Raw genomic sequence first — 22,081 nt, forward strand, 5'->3', positions numbered from 1 at the left:
TTGTATTTTCTTTCTTTCTTTTCTTTTCTTTCTTTTCTTCCTTTCTTCCTTCCTTTCTTTCTTTCTTTCTTTCTTTCTTTCTTTCTTTCTTTCTTTCTTTCTTTCTTTCTTTCTTTCTTTCTTTCTTTCTTTCTTTCTTTCTTTCTTTCCTTTTCTCTTTCTTTCTTTTCTTCTCTTCTCTTTTCTTTTTTTTTTTTTTTTTGACAGTGTCTCGCTTTGTTGCCCAGGCTAGAGTGTGGTGGCATAATCTCTGCTCACTTCAATCTCTGCCTACTGAGTTCAAATGATTCTCCTGCCTCAGCCTCTTGAGTAGCTGGGATTGCAGGCATTTGCTGCCACACCCAACTATTTTTTGTATTTTTAGTAGAGACGGAGTTTTACCACATTGGCCAGGTTGGTCTTGAACTCCTGACCTCAAGTGGTCCACCTGCCTCAGCCTCCGAAAGTGCTGGGATTATGGGCATGAGCCACTGTGTCCCGCTACATTATTTTTTTCAAAGAGAGCCCTGCAATACTATATAAATTTCAGGCTCCATGAAACCTCGATATACTCCTGAGGGTTATTTTATATTGGTTTAACCTAACTTATTTAAAGTTGCAGTCTTGCTTCTGGCCCTACCCTTCTCATGAACTAAACTCCTGTCCTCTTTCTCTCATTCTAATAAATTCACAAAGAAACTTCTATGCAATGAAGTTGCTGTTTTCAAAGTTCCATATTATTATCAAGAAAAAGAAAATGGAATAGTCATTAAACTTCTGAAGTAATTTAGAGGAACTCAGGTGCTTGACCAGGGAAAATGTAAACTTACTGGCAAGAAAGCTTGGAGCTCAGCTGTCTTCTTGACTAACTGAATCAGAAATGCCTACCCTTCCCAAGCCGCACTTCCCACTGACCACAAACCAGCTTTCTTCCTCAGCCTCACTAACTTCTTGGCCTGCAGGCTCAGCTTAAAGATCGTCTCATCTCAGAAGCCTTTCCTACGTTAGAAATCTCTCCTATTAACTCCCATTGGATCTTGAGTTTAACCCTGCAATGGACTTATCACACCAGTAGATTATGAGCTCTAAAGGGATAGCATGTGTCATATACATTACCTCTTACAGTGGCTGGCACAAAACCAGCCTTCAACACATTTGTTGAGTGAATATATGAATGAAGGAAATAATACTTTTCTGAATTAGGAGTTAGAATACCCAAATACTTACTGTATCCATGCCAGTAATAAGCTTGTTAACACTGAACAAACCTGTACATTCCCTTGACCTCATTTCCACATACATACATATGTATATAGTAAAGAGTCCAGGTGGAACCAAACCTGAGATTATTCTTAGGTTTTTATATAGCCGTAGCCAGTCTTTACAAGAAAGAATAAGGAGTCTCTTGAGAAAGATCACATGGTAAGTGAAGACAAACAGCCACAACCTGGTTCAAGAACAGTGGGCTGGTGTTGAACAGAGCTGGGACTCTGAATAGATCTTGGGCCTGTCACTCTGTTGGTTCTCTGGCCCAGGCCCAATGGACCTGCAATATGAATAAGCAAAAGAAGTTTTTTTTCCATTTTTTTTCCTACTAATTGCTTTACTGGGCTTTGGGACCTCAATATGTCAGCAGCATTAGCATTGGACACTTGGCCAGAGACAGGAGATAGCACTGGAGTCTTAGGAGACGATGTTGGTGATTTCAGGAGCAATAGCAAAGAAGGACTGTATTCTGGGCACCGAAGATATATTAGCAGCCTCTCTTGGTAGTATAAGGAGCCAAAAACACCATCGCAGTGAGGTAGAGTGAAAGGAGGAAAATGACAGACATCCATTGTCATAAGAAGATAATTTGCAGCATGCTTATCACAACAACTTAGACACATGTCCAACTCCATGGAAGGAATGTAAAGAGGGCTCTATGTCTCACAAAAGCAGAGAGAAACATAGTTTAACTGTTACTGCATAAACCTCTTTTTACTCCAATGTATAGTCTGGAATAAGTTTTGGGGATTTAACTGGAATTCAAAATTATAAATGATCATCCTTACCCAAAGAGTGTGATACCTCAAATATTAGCAAATTGAACAGAGTTAAAAATCAATCTCACTATGGCTGTGAAATTGGGGAAGAGAAGTTCAGAACCTTTTTCTTATTCTCCAAGTGCAGTAGAAAGGTTTTAGATTTGGGCTGGTATCCTAACTCTGATATTTAATAGATTAGTTAAATTAGTCAAATTATTTAGCTTATTGAGCCTCAGCTTCTCTAACTGGATGATGAGAATAATACTATCTACAGTACTGTTGGAAGGGATTAAATATGTAAAGCATAAGCACATAGCACATATGTGAGTGCCTGACCTTTAGTGGGTGCTTAATAAACATGAGTTCTCCCTCTCTGCCTTCATCTCCACATATGTAAGAATGCATATTGCATAAGAACACAATAAGGCATAATGTGCTGTGGTCAATAGGGGATGCTTTTTGGACTGTGGTGGATCTGCATGTACTTAAGCTCCAGTTTGACACTCCCTATGTGATCTTGGGCAATTTACTTAACACCTCTAAGCTCTTCAGTTTCGTTATCTTTAAAATGGAGTTTGGAGAACGTATGCATAAACAGAACACTCAAAAAATTTTAGCTATGCTGTTAATATTCCAAATATGATGAAGCAATAGGTTAGATATTACATTAAAACATTACTATCAAATAGATTTTAGGGGTACATTTTCAAAAATCATTGTTCAGATCTTTTGGTAATAGAGACCACAGAAAGAGCCAAAAAGCTTTTACAAATTATCCTAATGAAGGGAAAAGGGAGGCAACTTTTGAAAAATAAAGTTATTGCTTTCTCGGTCCTTTCCAATTCAGTCATTCAGTCACTGGGAGCTAACAATAAAAACAATATTGATTCATCATTTTTACTGAAACCTACCCAATAGAAATCCTTCAGGGCTCGCTGTATTTCTGAGAGAAACCCTGCCTTAGCACTACTGCCTTTTCCAGAAAGACTCTGGCAGGAAACAATGCTCTGTCTTGAATTCACAACATTTCTTCCTTTGTGAAAACAAACAAACAATAAGTTCATTTCCTCTCAAATCTTCTCAGGATCCTTTCTCCTGGTTTACCGCCTAGAAATCAATTTCTTGTGTCTTTCTTCACTCACTTTCATAGAAGAGATCAGGCAGATACTCTAAAAGGTGAAAACACATTTCAGGGACAATCTGATGTCACTTTGATTTTTTATGATTAAGTCTGATAGAATTTGATCAAATTCTCAATAATTCTTTCTGGCAAGTGATTCTACAAGTGATTAAATAATTCTCATTATTTTTACTTCTCTATATTTTCTAATTTCCCTACAATAGATATTTATTACTCGTGGAAGAAAACACGTGAAAGTTAAAAAGTATGGTGATCTTAAAGGTGCAGTCAAATATTTGTGGCTATTCTAATCAAATTGCCTTTATGGGCTCTGCTCTTGACTATACTACTTCATTTAATTATTCCAATCATATCTACTCATCTCGCCTATTTTATCACTGAGAAACCAAAGCCCAGAGATTTTAATAAATGAATCTAATTATCACAGCTAGGAGAGGCAACACCATTACTGAACTGACAGCCTTATTTTTAAAAACACCCTACAAGTAGGTGAAAAGCAGGAATTTAAACTCAGGTCTATCTGATCAAATTTTATATTATTAATCACTGTTATTTCCTCAGATGTCTTCCTGGAGTAAAAAACTCAGAATCTGAACAATGTGATTTCTTTACATGGCCAGAGTTCTAAAGTAAAACTGAAGAAAAAAATTAGTTTTCTCTCTGACAATTGAATGGCTAGTTTTTTGTTGTTGTTGTTTGTTTGTTTTTGACAGCGTCTTGCTCTATTGCCCAGGCTGGATTGTAGTGGAGTGATCTCAGCTCATTGCAACCTCCGACTTCCGGGTTCAAACAATTCTCCTACCTCAGCCTTTCAAGTAGCTGGGACTACAGGTGTGTGCCACCATACCCAGTTAATTTTTGTATTTTTAGTAGAGATGGGGTTTCACCATGTTGGCCAGACTGGTCTTCAACTCCTGACCTCAAGTGATCTGCCCACCTTGGCCTCCTAAAGTGCTGGGGTTACAGGCGTGAGCCACTGCAGGTGGGCTTTTTTTTCCCCCCCAAAACAGATGAATTTTCTGAGAGAAGGTCCTCAGCTACTTCTAGACTCTACCGAAATGGCCCATTCTGAACCCAGAACATCTATAAGAGTATCTTTGCTTGGAAACTTATAAGGAAGTTCCCAAAATACTAAAGACAAGACACTATGAGGGAAATGAAGGAAAGGTATAATACGGTCAGAGGCATTAGTTGAACCCCAAGATGAGGCCAATTAATACAAAAACGAAAGAACTTAAATTCAATACACATTTTCCATTAGCATGTAACTAAAAAAAAGACTTACAATGACTTTTAGTATTGCCTGGTATTCTACATTTTTGTAGGCAGAACTTAAAACTCTTAATTTTCACTAAGTTACAATTTAATGGCCATTAAGTACCTTGTAAGCCAGAAACATCTTGACTTCCTTTAAGGTTTAAAAACTTCTCCCCCAGACCTTTCCCTACTTTGATTATGTTTCCCCTCCTCAGACTTTAGTCTTGCTTTGCTTTTTTTTTTTTTTTTTTTAATCTTCTATTTAGTTTTTTTGCAGTTCAGGGTAAGAGACAAGGTATTACTTCTCTCTTGTGGGGTTCCAGCACCAAAGTTGAACTTAATTGAATGGCTCAGAGAATAAATCTCAGGGAAGCAACTATGAACCAATCCAACTGCAAAGGAACAGATTATGAAATTAGTCATATGCTTTTAAAGTAGTCCCAGGTTTCAGTTTTGGAAAGCTGGACTTAAAAACATAACTAAAATCAAGGACTAGGAATGAATGGGGGAAGAATAATGTCTTACCTGTTCTGTGTTCAGCATATTAAGTTTCAAACATACCATCTCCCACCACAATTTCAAGCAAAATGAGTTTGAGAATGAGACATTCAGGAGACAGGGGAATTGACAAAGAAGGGAGAACCAAACTCATTGGGTCAAACTATACAGAGATGGCCAGAGAGGGCCTGTTGCCAATTTGATAAGTGATCCCATTCCACTCTGAAGCCCATCAGAGTTCTGAGCAGAGAGATGCTGGATTTCATTATTGTTTGTTCTTGACCTGCAGCCAAAATACGCCTCTGAACTGAATATCCAGCTTTGCATCTAAGGCATTTCAGTGTCTCCACTGTGGTAAAGGAAAACACTTTTTTTTTAATTTCATGTTGCTATGTATATTGGCAAATATCCTATCCAAAGAATTGTGCTCCAAGAACTCTGGAAACACCTGCCAGCAGAAAACTTGGGAGCTTTGTTTAAACAAGTATACCTGCCAACTTTCCAGTGCTGTTGATTTTGCAGGACTGAAAAACGTGGACTATTTTAAAACTACTTATGGATAACAGGAACTGGGCTGTGGAGATGAGGCACGGAATGTGCCTAGAATCATGTTTATCTTTTTATTTTTTAGCATTGTGTGGTCTGAGCCTTGTGCAAGAAAACTGCAGTGTTAATCTCCCTTCAGCAGTGGATCCACCATGTGGCTGTGAACAGGGAGAATGCTTGGGCCTGAATTTAAGGTATTTGGCAAAATAGAGTTTCCAAGAAACCCTGTGGAAATATAAAGCTCCAGGCTCTGTGACTTGTACTGGCATTAACAAATGTCCCTTTAGTTTCCCAAGGGCATTTAGATTCCTTTTGTAGTTTCTTCATAGCACTGTAATCAATCACCCAGCTCAAACACTCTTGAGCCTTAGTGAGCAATTCTGAATCTGAGGGCTAATTGGACATGATTATAATAAACAGTTCTACTCTAATTTCCTTCTGTCAAATTAACTACCATAGGTAATTGTCCAATAGGCAAGATGTTCTCTTGAGGTATTAAATAAAGGCATTTGGCTATATAAATCTTAATGGTTGGCAAAAAAGATGCCATGCTCAAGGCAATAAGGCTTAGTGGTATTTGTTTTTAACCCAACAGCTAGTATGCGGTTGTTAGAAAGTAACTGAGCTGAGGTCATTGGAGGAGGTGGAAGGACACCAAGCTCCCATCTTACAGACCATAAGGTGGTGCCACTGAACTTCAGCTGTTTCCTTGGCTGAGCAGCACGGTGATGTTTTGTGGATGGGAAAGATGTTGCTACTCCAAAGGTGTATCAATCTGAAGATGCTAGCCTACTTTATGTGGTTGGAAGGAAGGATGTTGAAAACCTCTTTATCAGCTGGGTGTGGTGGCCCATACCTGTAATCCCAGCACTTCTGAAGGCCCAGGCAGGTATATCACCAGAGGTCAGGAGTTCAAGACCAGCCTGTCCAACATGGTGGAACTCTGCCTGTACTAAAAATACAAATAAAATAAAATAAAATAAAATAAAATAAAATAAGCCAGTCATCATGGCACATGCCTGTAATCCAAGCTACTCAGGAGGCTGAGGCAGGAGAATTGCTTGAATCTGGGAGGCAGAGGTTGCAGTAGGCCAAGATCGCACCACTAGACTCCATCCTGGGTGACAGAGTGAGACTCCGTCTCAGAAAAAGAGAAGAAAACCTCTTTATCAATGTGTTATTCTGGCCTGCCATGAAAGTCCTGCCATTTTGAGTTTTTCCTTCGGATTAAGGCTCCATTGGAGTCACTTTGCTTCTTAGTTCATCAGTTGCCTCCTCCATACTATTAGGGAATTAGCTTATGTATCGTTTAGTGATCACCGCAGTAACACTATGTAATAAAACACCTCTGAATCTCAGGAACTTAAAACAATAATCATTTGTCCTCATAGAGCTGGGTGTTGTTTGGGGTGGCTCAGCTTCAGGCCATAGTGGCTGGGATGGCTTTGTTTTACATTGAGGGCCCATTGGTCAATTTTGGCCAACCTGCTATTGGCTAAGGCAAGTCACATGACCAATCCCTAAGTCAAGGAGTGTGGAAATATGCTTCATTCATTAGTATTTAGTACCAAGGAGTGTGAATATATACTTAATTTATGAACTTACTATGGCAAGCGTGTGACATAGGGAGGAGTAAAAAATTGGGGTCACTAAATCAACCTACCACAGACTAGATAAGTGGATTCTAAATATTGCGGTCCTTGTTGCTATAATAGAGATTCCTTAAATACAGTATGTTGCAGAACCCTAAAATTTTAAAAATGTAAAGACAGAACCATTTTGCAGGTCCACTAGGGAACTCCTAAATCATTGTAAGTATCATGTGGGAAACCTGTAAAAATCTGGGTCTTGTGTAGTAGAACTGAAATGGATGGTCTAGGAAACACCATTTTAAATATCATTTCAAGTTATTCTGATGAGAGCTTGGTGGAGCTTGAATTCTCCAGGATCCTAGGATTCTAAGTTGCACCTCTATTTTGATAGCATATGTGGTTATCAAGTACCAGTACCATTTTACAGAGTCAGGTTACATATGTTAGCTGAAATAAATTACTCTTCCTATGCCAGTTGACACATTTTGGCAGGGACCTCATGTCCACAAGCCAAAACAAATAAAGTGGGTAAAAGCAGGAAAGGGGAGTAAGGGCATCTTGTCAAGCTTTGAATACTGATATCTCACTTTTATTTACAATAGTGGTTGACAATAAAGTCAAGTTCTGATTCTAAGCATTATTTCCAGAAAGTTAGAGTTAATATGCAGTTACTGTAGAACAGGAAAACCTTAAGTAAAACTTTAGTCATTGGATATATCATTCAATGATTATACCAGAGGAAAAGAAATGGTAGGATATCTATCTACCTATCTGTCTATCTGTCTATCTTATCTATCTGTGCAAGGAATTGGCTTTTATGATTGTGGAGGCTAGTGACAAGTCTGAAATCCGCAGAGTAGACCATTGGGAAGGGCAGGTTTGAAGTTAGGCAGAAGTTGATGCCACAGTCCACAGGAAAAATTTCTTCCTTGTCAAGGAAACCTCACCTGTGCTTTCAAGGACTTTCAGTGGACAGAGTCAGGGTCAACCACATTAGAGATGATAGTCTCCTTTACTTAAAAACAAATAATTATATATGCTATTCATATTTACAAAACACCTTCACAGCAACACCTATATTAGTGTTTGATTGAATCACTGGGGCAACAGCCTTGACAAATAGGCAAATAGAACTGACTATCATCACATCTGAAGATTTCTCTTCTTGTTTTGGGTGTTACATTTGTGTGTTACCTGTATCCTTATTTAACATTTTTTTAAAACTAACTTAGTTTTTGAATTTCAGCCTTCTCATAAGCAATAATAACACTTAAACTATTCATTTCATGTGTTAGTTATATACATCATAAAAATAATAAAATTAATTATTTCTATTAAAATAGTTTGTCCATATACTACCTTAAATAATTTACCACACGCTCTTGGAAGTAGTAGACTAATTTATTAAATCAATCGCTAGATAGTTGGGTTGAAGAGCTTGCTAGAAAGAAGCAATTTTAATAAGGAAAGAGAAAGTCTTAAGCCAGGAGCTCAACCTGGGCAGGGGAAAATCCAAAAAGATGCTTTCTGTTACAGAAAGCCCAGGGGAACCTGGGATTGGGAGTGGTACACACCTGTGGTGAAAATGACACATGGAGGAGTGTTAAAAGCTGTCTGAAAGTTTCATAGAGTTTTGAGGGATGACTTTAACCACTTATATTACAACTTTCAGGAAGGCTATACTGCAAAGAACTTAAAATAATTGAGTTCATCAAGCCAAAGACAAAGAAGGTGAGAAAGAAATTGTCTTTGCCCTTAAAACCTTTATAGCCTAATAGAAAAGAGCAATATCAAAATATGATCACAGAGCAGTATGCAATACACTGTTAGAGGCCTGCAGAGGTGCCAAGTAAAAGGTGAAGTAATCGAGAAAGGTTGCTTGGTGGGGGGCTGTTTGAGTTAAGGCTCAAAGAATAACAGGCCTTGTGAAGACGGCCTGGGTGCATGTGTGGGAGGAGGTGGAGCAGTCCACATAATGTGAAAGCATAAACAAAATCGGGGACTTGAACTTGCATTGTATGTATATGTGTGTATGGGGATGTGTAGGGTATAGAGTTGGGGTGGATACAATAGAGCAGAGTACAGAAAAATGGCTGAAACAGAGTCACCGCATTGCACAACTCCACCGGTCACCATTCAAAAAGACTTTGAGGCCCTGTTCATCAGTGACTCACACCTGTGATCCCAGCACTTTGGAAGACTGAGGTGAAAGGATTGCTTGAGCCCAGGAGTTCCAGACCAGCCATGGCAACATAGAGAGACTCCATCTTGAAAAAAATTAAATAAAATAATTAGCCTGGTGTGGTGGCACACACCTGTAGTCCCAAGTACTTCTTGTGAGGCTGAAGTGGGAAGATTGCTTGAGCCCTGGAGCTCCAGGCTACAGTGAGCTGTGATCATGCTGCTGTACTCTAGCCTGGGTGACAAAGCAAAACCCTGTCTCAGAAAAAGAAACAAAAAACGAAAAAAGCAAACAAACAAAAAAGACTTAGATTTAATACCCACTACAAACTCTGCATGAATATAGGGTTTAAAGTGCAAGCATGGAGGGTGGAATGTTGGGAACCTAGTTTGGAAAGGTAGGCATAAAGCAGTTCACCATGAATCCTTAATTCCATGACGAGGAAGTTGGCCTTCATATCACACAGCAGTTCTGAATTTTCCAATAAGAAAAATCAAGTACATGCTTAAGACATCAATGAATCAGAAGGGCAATTATTTTCTTTTGAAATTGTTTGTAAATTTTCAAAGTATCAAAGTAGTTATTTTAGGAAAAATACCCCAAACAATGAGTTGTTTTACCCGTGTTTAATGTCTAGCATTGCTTTTGTTTTTGAGTTACATATGACAGGATGAAGGAAGGTAGGAGACAGCATGGGCTCATCGGTGTTTTGGGTAAATAAAAGCTTTCAGGTCCTGCTGTTGAATATATGTGGCCTTTGAAGAATGTTAACATGAGCAAATACAGAAGAGAAAACCTGGTGGCCAGGGTTAGGTGCCTTATTTTAGTGTTGGACAGAATAAAGTAGTGCATTTTTACATTCACTGACCTCTCTGAAATGCATATGATAGATAGCATTTTAGTATTATAAAAATGATATTGCAAAATATTTAAAATTGCTCAAGGAAAAATATACTAAATCTGTCAAAGTTCCTGGCAGGAAACAGATGGCACATTCAAGTAGAATAATTCAAAACAATTTACTGAAAGAAACTATTTAGTGAAGAGGGAATAGGAACCACTTTGATTTAAGGGAAATCAACAAGGAATATTCAGGGGCTGGTAACATCAGGAAGCTCTAAGCACAACCCATAAGCCTGAAGGGACCAGGGGCGGGAGCAGTAAACAGAACCCTGAGAGCCCAGTGGTAGCTGTAGAGAAGGTCATCAGACCAGAGCTGTGACCTTTTATAGAGGAACATATGCAACCTGTGTTAACATAGCATGAAGGAAGCTAGACTACATCTTGTCCCCAATGTCCTTTGGCCTTCTGGGTTTCAAACAATGTCTCCTCTTGGCTGAACTCAAACAGAAGCCAGGGAATTAGGTTGTCAAATGATGAGTCCGTATAAGCCAACTTTCCCGGCAGAAAGCAGGATGGAGAAGGATGGCAAGTGCATGCGGAGAGTCAAATAGAAAATATCCAGCATAGATATATATTGCAAACAAACATCTTTTAAATAATCATTTAGCAGCTGGGCGCGATGACTAAACTCTGTCTCTGCAAAAATACAAAAATTAGCTGGGCATGGTGGCAGGCGCCTGTAGTCCCAGCTATTGGAGAGAATGAGGTGGGAGGATGGCTTTAACCCAAGGCGGAGGTTGCAATGAGTTGAGATTGGGTTACTGCACCCGATCTCAGAGCAAGACCCTTTCTCCCCACTGCCTGCACAAAACAATGTACTTACCTTCTACACCAGCGGCTGGTAAATTATGACCTATAGGCTAAATCCAGCTTGCAACCTGTTTCATGAAATAATGTTTTATTGAAACACTGCCATACCCATTTATTTACATATAATCTATGGTTGTTTTTGGCAGAGTCTTTAAATCTGAAAATATTTACTATCTGGCCCTTTACCAAAAGCCTTTACTGACCACTGCTCTACCCAGTAAAAAAAGTAGGCTTTGTCCTTCTAAAAAAGTTTCTTAGCAATAACAACATACTCCAGAGGTATCCTCGTTTTTTGACCACTGCCATCACCAAGTATGCATTACTTTCATAATACATATTTCACTTCAGCCTTAGTTTTTCCGCAGATTAACTATATTTGTGTATATATATGTCTGTGTGTGTGTATTTGTGTGTGTGTGTGTGTGTGTCTGTATGAGGAAACCAGCTTTAATCAGAAACACATCTACAAACTTGGAAAGAATAAAAGTGACCAGGAAATAATTTAGGGTGACATATTTAGGTAGCCTTCCCAAATTACCTGTTTTTTCAGATTATTTAAAAAATCTAGAATACTGTTTTTAAAATGACCAGACATTTCAAAAACATGTCCTTTCACACTCCCCACATTCATTAGCACATAATTATCTATGCACTTCGTGCATGGCAAGTATGACTTTTGACTTCATAGCCCCCCCTTCTTGATTTTCATTTGATGTTATTTTAATCTTCATATACTCACACGTACATTACGAAGTTTTGCCTCAGGTTAAAGAGAAAGATTTAAAACTTGAAAATTAATTATTTCCTGTTCTTCAAGTCAGATTTGAAATAATGCAAGGAGGGAAGGAGACAGAAAGAGAGAGCAGGGGCAAGAGGAGAGAGAAGGGGAGAGAGACACACAGAGGCAGAGAGAAACAGAGAAAGAGAGGGAGAAGAATTGTTTGTAAATGAAGAAAGATTGAAATAAATGTTTGAAGATTTCTACTTTATGAATCACATTACTGCCTCCTGTGACTTTGGTTTCCAATGATTTTACCTATTATTTTGTAGTGCATTTATGCTGAAGCTCTCAGATACTGCGCTTGTAGACCTTGGCCTGGATCTTTCTTGGTGCTGTCTCATTCCACATTCCCAAAATGTTGCAATAGGATGTATTACACCATCTGAGATAGCAAAGAAGAGACTAGACTTGAGGTTAGGAAGCTTGTCATTTAGCAATTCTTCAGTATCTGCTGGTGGGAAGAGTGAAGAAAGAGGTGGGCGGAAGGAAATAGGAGGGAAGGACGTATTTAACCACAGTAATGTACTGTATGCAATAAATGTGTATAAGAATGGCATTCTCTTAAACTACATGTAAAACATTACAGGTCACAAAACACTATTTTCAAAGCACAAATAAAAACTTAATATACGTGTTGTGTAAATGTGTGTGTTTTGCAGCACATAACCAAGTTTCTATGAATGAATAGAAAAAGGACAACCTGATAGACAAAAATTGAGAGTTTAGAGATGAATGAAATACAAATGACTCTTAAATAATAATAAAATGTGCATTTTTATTTTAATAAAATAAATTCAAATTAAAATCATCGAGGTAACAATTTTTATCTTTCTTATTAATATAGTTTGACTCTACACATGTCTTTTACATCGCTGTATAGGAGTGTAAATAGTTAGCTCTTTTAAGGAGAAAAATCAGAAGCTTGTTTTTTGCGTTAAAAATGGCATACAGTTTGACCCCATGATGACTCAATTTCTAGAAATAGTATACTTCTCTATGTAAGAAGTGACATACATACAATAGCGAACAATATGAACATTGTTGTATTATTTGTCATAGCAGAAGGTTAGTATTATATAATGTGATCTAGAAGATTGCTTAACAAATTAGGAATGCAAAGAACAATGTCTTAGCATACGGATCTATGTTCCACTTCTGTAATGCCTCCCCACTGTAAAAACCTCAGGGGGAAGGAGTCTTCAGTATATCATTCTTCTTTTGAAGATTACTAACCCTTAAGTTACAAAAAATGCACAGAGTGTAAAATTAGGGAGCTATTAAAAAGAATGCAGCAGCTCTATATTTTCTGGAATGCAATGAAACATTTTTTCTTATGGCTTTGGTTTTAATGATGAAATTTGAAAACGTTACAAAATCCAACGATAAATAAATAATTAAATGAAAGATAATATATCTGCCTGAACTCAAAAAAACAGCAAGAAAAATACCAAATAATCCTATTAAAAAGTGGGCGAAGGACATGCATAGATAATTCTCAAAAGAAGATACACAAAGCCATGTGCAGTGGCTCACGCATGTAATCCCAGCACTTTGGGAGGCTGAGGCAGGAGGATGACAAGGTCAGGAGATCAAGACCATCCTGGCTAACATGGTGAAACCCTGTCTCTGCTAAAAATACAAAAAATTAGCCGGGTATGGTGGTGGGCACCTGTAGTCCCAGGTACTCAGAAGACTGAGGCAGGAGAATCGCTCGAACCCAGGAGGTGGTTGCAGTGAGCCAAGATTGCTCCACTGCACTCCAGCCTGGGCGACAGAGCAAGATCCTCTCTTAGAAAAAAAAAAAGATATATAAATGGCCAAAAAACAAAGGAAAAAATGCTCAACATCACTAATCATCAGGGAAATGCAAATTAAAACCACAGTGAGATACCAGCTTATACCTGTAAGAATAGCCATTATTAAAAAGTAAAAAAACATAGATGTGGGTGTGAATTTGGGGAAAAGGAAATATTTATACACTCCTCGGGAATGTATATTAGCATACCCTATATGGAAAACAATATGGAGATTCCTTAAAGAAATAAAAGTAGATCTACCATTGGATTCAGCAATCCCACTGCTGGCTATCTACCCAAAGGGAAATAAGTCATTTTATGGAAAAGACACTTGTGCATGTATGTTGATGGCAGGACAAGTCACAATTGCAAAGATGTGGAACCAACCTAAGTGCCCATCAACTAATGAGTGGATAAGAAAATGTGATATTATATATATCATATATGTGTATATATCTCATATATGTATATATGTGTATAATATATATGTATATAGATATATATAATGTATATGTATATAGACATATATCATATATGTATATAGACAGATATATCATATATATGATAGATAGATATCATATATATGTATATAGATATATGGACGCCATGAAATACTCCTTGGCCATTAAAAAGAATGAAATAATGTATTTTGCCATAACTTAGATGGCGCTGGAGGCCATTATTCTATGTGAAGTAACACAGGAGTGGAAAACCAAAAACTGTATGTTCTCACTTATAAGCAGAAGCTAAGCTAAGAGTTATCAAAGACACACAGAGTGATATAATAAACTTCAGAGACTCAGAATGGGGAGGATGGGAGAGAGAAGAGGGATAAAAAACACTGTGTTAGGTACAATGTATTCTACTTCAGGGTCAAGTGAAATGAAATATCAGAATTCACCTATATATGTAGGTGAAAAAAAGTTTGTACCCCAAAAGCTATTGAAATAAAAATTAAGGAATTTTAAAAATTTTAAAAAAAGATAATACATCTAGTCAGTGGATTTTCCTTTTCTCTTAGCCTCTCTCGTCTCCTCTTCCAGGCCTCTGGTAACCAACAGTCTACTCTCTATTTTCATGAGATCTAGTTTTTTAGCATCCGCGTATGAGTGTGATGCTTGTCTTTCTGTGCTTGGCTTATTTCACTTAATATAACGGCCCCAGTTCTGTCCAGGTTGCTGCAAATGACAAGATTTCATTATTTTTTATGGCTGAAAAATATTCTATTGTGTATATATGCCACATATTTTTTATCCATTCATTTGTCGATGGGTGCTTAGATTGATTCCATATTTTGGCTATTGTGAATAGTGCTGCAATAAACGTGGAGGTGTAGATAGCTCCTTGGGATACATTAATTTCCTTTTTTTTTTTTTGATTATATACACAGAAATGGGATGCTGGACCATATGATAGTTCTATTTTTAGTTTTTTGAGGAGACTTCATACTGTTCCTTATAGTGGCCGTACTAATTTACATGCCCAGCAACACTGTGTGAGGGTTCCTATTTCTCCACATCCTTGCCAGCATCTGTTACTCTCTGTCTTTTTCACACAAGCCATTTTAACTCGAGTGAAATGATACCTTATTGTGGCTTTGATTTGCATTTTGCTGATGATTAGTGATGCTGAGCATTTTTTTATACACCTATTGGCCATTTGTACTTTTCTTTTGAGAAATATCTGTTCAGATCTTTTGCCTATTTTAAATTGGATTATTTGTGTTTTTTTGCTGTTGAGTTGTTCGAGGTCTTATATATTCTTGTTATTAATATTTTGCCAAATAGATGGTTTGCAAATATTTCCCCCCATTCTGTGGATGTTTCTTCACTTTGTTGATTGTTTCCTTCACTGTGCAGAGGCTTTTTATATGGATATAATACCAATTGTCTATTTTTGGTTTGGTTGCCTGTGCTTTTGAATTCTTACACAAAAGAAATCTTTGCCTACATCAATGTCCTGAAGCATTTCCCCAATTTTTTTTCTAGTAGTTTCATAGTTTCAGGTCTTAGATTCTTTAATCCATTTTTATTTTATTTTTGTGTATGGTAAGAGATAGGGACCTAGTTTCATTTTTCTGCATAGAATTATACAGTTTTCACAGCAACATTTATGGAACAGACTGTTGTTTCTCCATTGTATGTTGTTGATGCCTTTGTTGGAGATGAGTTGGTTATAAATACATGTATTTATAACTGGGTTTTCTATTTTGTTCCATTGCTTTGTGTCTGTGTTTATGCCACTACCATGCTGTTTTGGTTACAACAGCTTTGTAGTAAATTTTGAAGTCAGGTAGTATGATGCCTCCAGCTTTTTTTTTTCCCCTCAAGTTAACTTTTGCTATCTGGGGAATTTTTTGGTTCTATATAAATTTTAGGATTATTTTTCTGTATTTGTGAAGATTGTTATTGGTATTTTGATAGAGATTGCATTGAATCTATAAATTGCTTTGGGTAGTATTGCCATTTTAAGAATATTGATTCTTTAAATCTTTTAACATATAATATCTTTTCATTTTTTCATGTGTCCTCTCCTATTCTTTCATTAGTGTTAGTTTTCCTTGTATAAATCTTTCACTTCTTTGGTTATGTTGATTCTTAAGTATTTTATATTAATATTCTTGAAGCTATTTTAAATGGAATTGCTTTCTTGATGTACTTTTCATATTGTTTGCTGTTGGTGTATATAAATGCTACTGATTTTTATATATTGATTTTGTGTCCTGTTCAGTTCTTAGAGTTTTAGGTTTTTTTGGTGGAGTCATGAGGTTTTTCTGAGGATAAAATCATGTTGTCTGAGAGCAAGGCTAATTCGACTTCTTCCCTTCCAACATGGATATTTTCTTTTTATTTCTCTTGCCTAGTGCTCTCACCAGGACTTCTAGTATTATGTTGAATAATAGCAGCAAAAGTGGGCATCTTTGTCTTTTTCCAGAATTGTTCCAGAGGAAAGGCCTTCAATTTTTGCTCATTCAGTATGATGTTAACCATAGGTTTGTAATATATGGCCTTTATTATTTGGAGGCATATTCCTTCTATATGCATTTTGATGAGCATTTTTATAAGAAAGGAATGTTGAATTTTATCAAATGCTTTCTTGGCATCTCTTAAAACAGTCATTGATTTTGTTCTTGATTCTGTTAGTGTGATGTATTGTGTTTATTGATTTGCATGTGTTGAACCATCCTTGGATGGTTCTCACTGACTGCGATGAACGATCTTTTTAATGTATTGCTGAATTTGGTTTGCTAGTATTTTGTTGAGGATTTTTGCATCTATGTTCATCAGTAATATTGGCTTGTGGTTTTCTTTTTTTGTTGCGTTCTTGTCTGGTTTTGGTATCAGGGTAATGCTGGCCTCAAATAATGAGTTAGAAGTATTCTCTTTTCTTCAATATTTTTGAAGCATTTAAGTAGAATTGGTATTAGTTCTTCTTTAAATGTTTGGTAGAATGTGTCAATGAATCCTTCAGATCCTGGGTTTTTCTTTGATGGGAAACTTTATATTGTAGCTTCAATCTCTTCACTTGTTATTGATTTGGTGAGATTTTGGATATCTTCATGGTTCATTCATGGTAGGTTGTATGTGTGTAGGAGTTTATCTGTGAAGTGGAATAATCTTGAAGAGATGCTACAAAACCCAGTAAGAAGCCTTTGAACAAGAGCGAGGCTTTGAACAACACAGAGGAAAGAAACAGGACAGAAAAGACTGGAGAATTGATCTGATAAGGCAAGTAGTGCAAAAAAAACCCCATCACATTATTATTAAACATTTCTTTCACAGTGTCATTGTCATGAGAATCAAATATGGCAAAATACTTTGAAAAGCACAATGTGTGATATGACTGAAAGGCCTATTTATTAACCTTTGTGACCTGTTCATGACTCAAGATCCTCACTGGATCTAGGGGAGACTTATTACCCTCTATCAGTTAAATGACTGGTGGCACAACTTTAAGTGTTTGGGGAGGGGTCAAATGGGATGAGAGGTATGAGTAAGAATCCATCCACTGTAGTCACCTAAGATCTAACAACCATCTTCCCCCATCTTATCATGTTTCCTTTGAAACTGTGAGCTCCAATAACTGACCTCCAATCAGAAGGGGTGAGGGAATGGTTACAGAAAGACCAAAAAAAAAAAAAAAAAAAAAAGAACAAAAAAAGAACAAAAATCATGAATAAGCAGTGTGCTATCCCATTGTCCCATTGTTTCTTTGAATTTAGACTATCATGGACAAAAATTATCTACGTTTGCCTTTTTTTTTTTTTTTTTTTTTTTTTTTACCTCAGATCAAATCCTGCATAGAAACTTTCTCAAATGCTATATTTACCGTGAAGCATGTTTTGACCTACTCTCTGAACAGTAAGTCACCTCTCATTTTCCTGAATGCCTACTGAACTTTATTCTGTATTTCTTAAGTGCCAAATCTCACCTTATTCCCCATAATAGTGTTATGTAGAAACTTGTAGATCCCTTGCAGAGAGGAAGTAAGCCTGATTCATTCACCTTTGTAAGTTATTTTCCAAAATGTCATTGTAGTGCCAAGTATTTAGTAGGTGTTATGGGCTAAATTGTATATCCCAAATATTAAAATGTTGAAGTCCTAATCCCTAGTACTTCTGAATGTGATTATATTTGGAGATAGGGTCTTTAGAAAGGTAACCAATTAAAATAGGATCATTAGTGTAGGCCTTAATTTAATATGACTTGTATTCTCATAAGTAAAGGAGATTAGCTACCATGCAAATGCACAGCAAGAAGGGGATATCTGTAAGCCAAGAAAAAAGGCCTCAGGAAAAATGCATTTTGCCAGCACCTGTTCTCAGACTTCTAGCCTCCAGAACCACAGGAAAGCAAATTTCGGTTGTTTAAGCCACCCAGTGGATGATATTTTGTTATGGCAGTGCTAATAGACTAATACAGTAGGTGTTCAAAGAAATGTAACTCACAATACTTTATTTACATAGCTCAGCTGCCCTGTCATACCACATGTCTAAAGTTGATTGGAATTTAGTTCATTTAACTTTTAGACAGTGTATGTCTGGGGTCAGGAGTTTGAGACCAGCCTGGCCAACATGGCCACCTCTACTAAAAAAAATACAAAAATTAGCCAGGCATGGTGGCATACGCCTGTAATCCCAGCTACTCGGGAGGCCGAGGTGACAGAATTGCTTGAACCTGGGAGGCAGAGATTGTAGTGAGCCAAGATTGCACCATGCACTCCAGCCTGGGCTACAGAGCAAGACTCCATCTCAAAAAAAAAAAAAAAAAAAAAAAAAAGTGTATGTCTCAAACAATTAGAGTTGGAGAGTGTTCTTGCCTTTGAAGAGAAAGTTAACAGAATTCACTCACAATTGACACTCTGTAAGGTACAAGTGTTAAGAATGTATGTGCCAGAATCAGTTGGCCCCATGATCAAATACCAGCTCCCCTTTTCACCGTTTGACTTTGGGCAAGTTGTTTAATCCTCTACACCATAGCTTTATCAGCTGTAAAACAGGTATAATAGTAGCTTTCTACCTCATGGTTTTGTTTTGAGAACCGAAGGAGGTAAGTCCATGAAAATTGCTGAGAATAGTTCTGAGACCACAGTAAACAATCTTTTTCTTTCTAAGTTATTATATAATAAAACTATCATAAACTAGGGTAAATATGGCAACCATTACAAAAAGAGCGAATGAATCAGCATCTGTATCAGAAGATCCTATAGTTGGCAAACACTGTCTCATATTCTAATTTACACTTTCAGAATCAGAGAGGTATAACATAGTTTATATTCACAGAATCAGGGACTCAACAGCTTAGAAAATGGGATGACATGGGGAGGCCGAGGTGGGCGGATCACGAGGTCAGGAGATCGAGACCATCCTGGCTAACATGGTGAAATCCTGTCTCTACTAAAAATACAAAAAAAAAAAAAAATTAGCTGGGAGTGGTGGTGGGCACCTGTAGTCCCAGCTACTCAGTAGGCTGAGGCAGGAGAATGGCATGAACCCGGGAGGCAGAGCTTGTAGTGAGCCAAGATCACACTACTGCACTCCAGCCTGGGTGACAGAGCTAGACTCCGTTAAAAAAAAAAAAAAAAAAAAAAAGAAAAAGAAAGAAAGAAAGAAAGAAAGAAAGAGAAAGAAAAGAAAGAAAGAAAAGAAAAAAGAAAGAAAGAAAATGCGATGACATGAAAGCAGAGTTCTTGGGGGACATTTTACCTAAGAACAGGTGTTCTTTTTTTATTAACTCCCAAGACTGTCAGCAAATATATACTCAATGCAGGCAAGCAGAGAAATTTTGGTGTGACATATGGCACAAATACCAGTTTTCAAATGACACACACAAAAAGTCACTAAGGAAGTAGAAACCACCTACTGAAAGAATGAGGAAGATTCTGGGTCGTTTGTAGGAAAACATTGACTGGATGTCTGTCAGTCTTGTGATGAATCATAACTGGAGGGAAGACAGCTAGATGTCTTGGCATTTGGGGGTTTATGTAGAGACCCAAGACCTGAGTCCATTCCCCAGAATCCAGAGGAGGCAGGACTGATTTTGCTTTGTAAGGAGCTGATATTTTCCTCTGTTTTCCATGTTGGAATAGCCTTTTTTGGAAAGAGCTAGGTGGATGGGAAATGGGATCAACAAGAACCTCAGATACTGCCTCAACCTAGAATTTGCATTAGTGGGTTTCTCTGTAGCTTTGCAAGTATGGAGGAAAGAGTGTCATCAATATTCATCAACCGATCTCTACAGAGAAAGAAAACAACAAACTATTTCTTGGTCTCTGGTTGTTTAAAGTATAAATAATCATAATGTTTCATGTAAAAATTGTTGCATTTCATAAAGTAATAGGTGTTTAAACAGAACAACAGTAATTGAGCACTAGTGCACCTATTCTCCCCCAACCCTGTCTCTCTCTCTGCCACTCCAACTTCAGTACCCACTTGAACACCCATCACCCTCTAGTTTTTAGGAAATAATCTCAGAATGATGGCTTTCATTTGTTGAGTTCCTACTATGCTCCAGGTGGTGTTTAATTTCATAACAACTTTGCAATGTAAGTACTCTCTCTGTTTTATAAATGAGTCTCCAAAAGGTGAGTAACTTGCCCAAGCTCTAACAGTTGATGAGCTATGAAACTAGAATGTAAAACAAAATTTGTCTGGTGATAGCCCCACCCATTTACCACACTATCACATTAATAGTATGCATGAAAGGTTATACAAAGTTCATCTCATTTACCTATTGAGTCATGAGGAACTAGTCACCTGGTCTGAGCAGGTGCTCAGAGACCACTATTCTCCATTCCATAAGGATACACAATCACTCTTCCCAACGTTAAGACCCTCATGAAGGGCATAACCAAGTTTCTCCCTCCCATTAATAAAAACTGACTCTTTTACTGCTGTCAGGCATAGCTCTTTGTGCCGTACAAATACCTAGCAATGTCTCTGCTTTGTGGTTCTAGCTGGGAGTGGTAATGGCAACATCTTAATCTGTTTCTCCCACCTTGCTTCTGACAAGGAACATAGTTGTGTCATGAATCATGATTTTAGCATTCACAAAGATCTGTAGTATCAGGGACTATGGAAGGTTGGGGTGGAGTGTGAAGGAGAAGAGGCTGCTGGACTTACCAGAGGTTTCCAGAAATAACACACTGGTCCAGGACTTGCAGCTGAAGAAGGTCATAATGAGTTGCCAGCAGAAAACAAAGGACCTGTAGTCCCAGCCAAATCTCTGCTCACCTTTTACCAGCAGCTGTGGGTGCTTTTGCTAACACCTCACATCTGCAGTCTCATCCAGGGAAGTGTTCTTTGGCAACAGGAGCTGCCTAGTCCAGTAGTGTCAGGGGTTGATGTCCTGACGCCTTCTGTTCCCACCTGGGGCAGCTCTGATCCAATGACTCACCAGCACAGGACTCATTTCTTCATCTTAAGATAGGGAAGGCTCTGTAGTACAGTTTACCCTCCAGAGGGTCAGGATGAAGAATAAAGAGAGATTTCATCTGAAACTACATCTTTACCTAGACTTTTTTCCCTTCTCTGTCCTATTTCTCTCACTTTCTTATAGGTTTCACTTGGAAGTACTCCCTCAATAGATCACGTGCATAAGAATTTCCATCTCGAATCCTGCTTCTAGGGAGTTTTTGGTCTAAATAATTGTGAGAAGCCAGGTGACAAAACCAGAAGAGCAAAGATGCAAAGACTTAGAGCAGGGACCCAAGGGGAGCAGTGGAAGTGCTCTCTTGGTGAGTTTCTATGGCAAGACTTCTCCAGTATGTTTACTGGTGGGCCATAGCCACATATACAGCTGAGGGTATGAAGCCAGGGAGGAGGTGACAAGGAAGAGGAACAACAGGAAACTCAAGAATCTCTTCCAGAATTCTCACATTTCCTAGAAAAATACTCATTTCCTCAACTCTATAAGTCTTATGACATCTCTATTCCTTCCAGAAAGTATTCCACATATCCTTGACCCCTCTAGTATCTGAATTGGTGGCTTACAGGGCATAGTTCAATGTCGTTTAAGTTTGGGCTTTAAACCCTACTAGATTTTTCAGTCTTTTGGGAGGGGAGAAGGAG

At 37.8% G+C, this 22,081-nt stretch overlaps 1 long non-coding RNA gene across 1 annotated transcript in view; it reads right to left on the reverse strand.

The window, feature by feature from the left end:
• Window positions 1-5,098, reverse strand: part of LOC106997160 (uncharacterized) — a 52,549-nt gene extending 47,451 nt beyond the window's left edge. The window contains exon 1 of the long non-coding RNA XR_001443290.3: window positions 4,930-5,098. This is a non-coding gene — a long non-coding RNA (uncharacterized LOC106997160). The remainder of the gene's footprint in view (window positions 1-4,929) is intronic.
• Between the last annotated feature and the right edge of the window lie 16,983 nt (window positions 5,099-22,081).

Source organism: Macaca mulatta, chromosome 2 (assembly GCF_049350105.2).
Source record: "Macaca mulatta isolate MMU2019108-1 chromosome 2, T2T-MMU8v2.0, whole genome shotgun sequence".
Lineage (NCBI taxonomy): Eukaryota > Metazoa > Chordata > Mammalia > Primates > Cercopithecidae > Macaca > Macaca mulatta.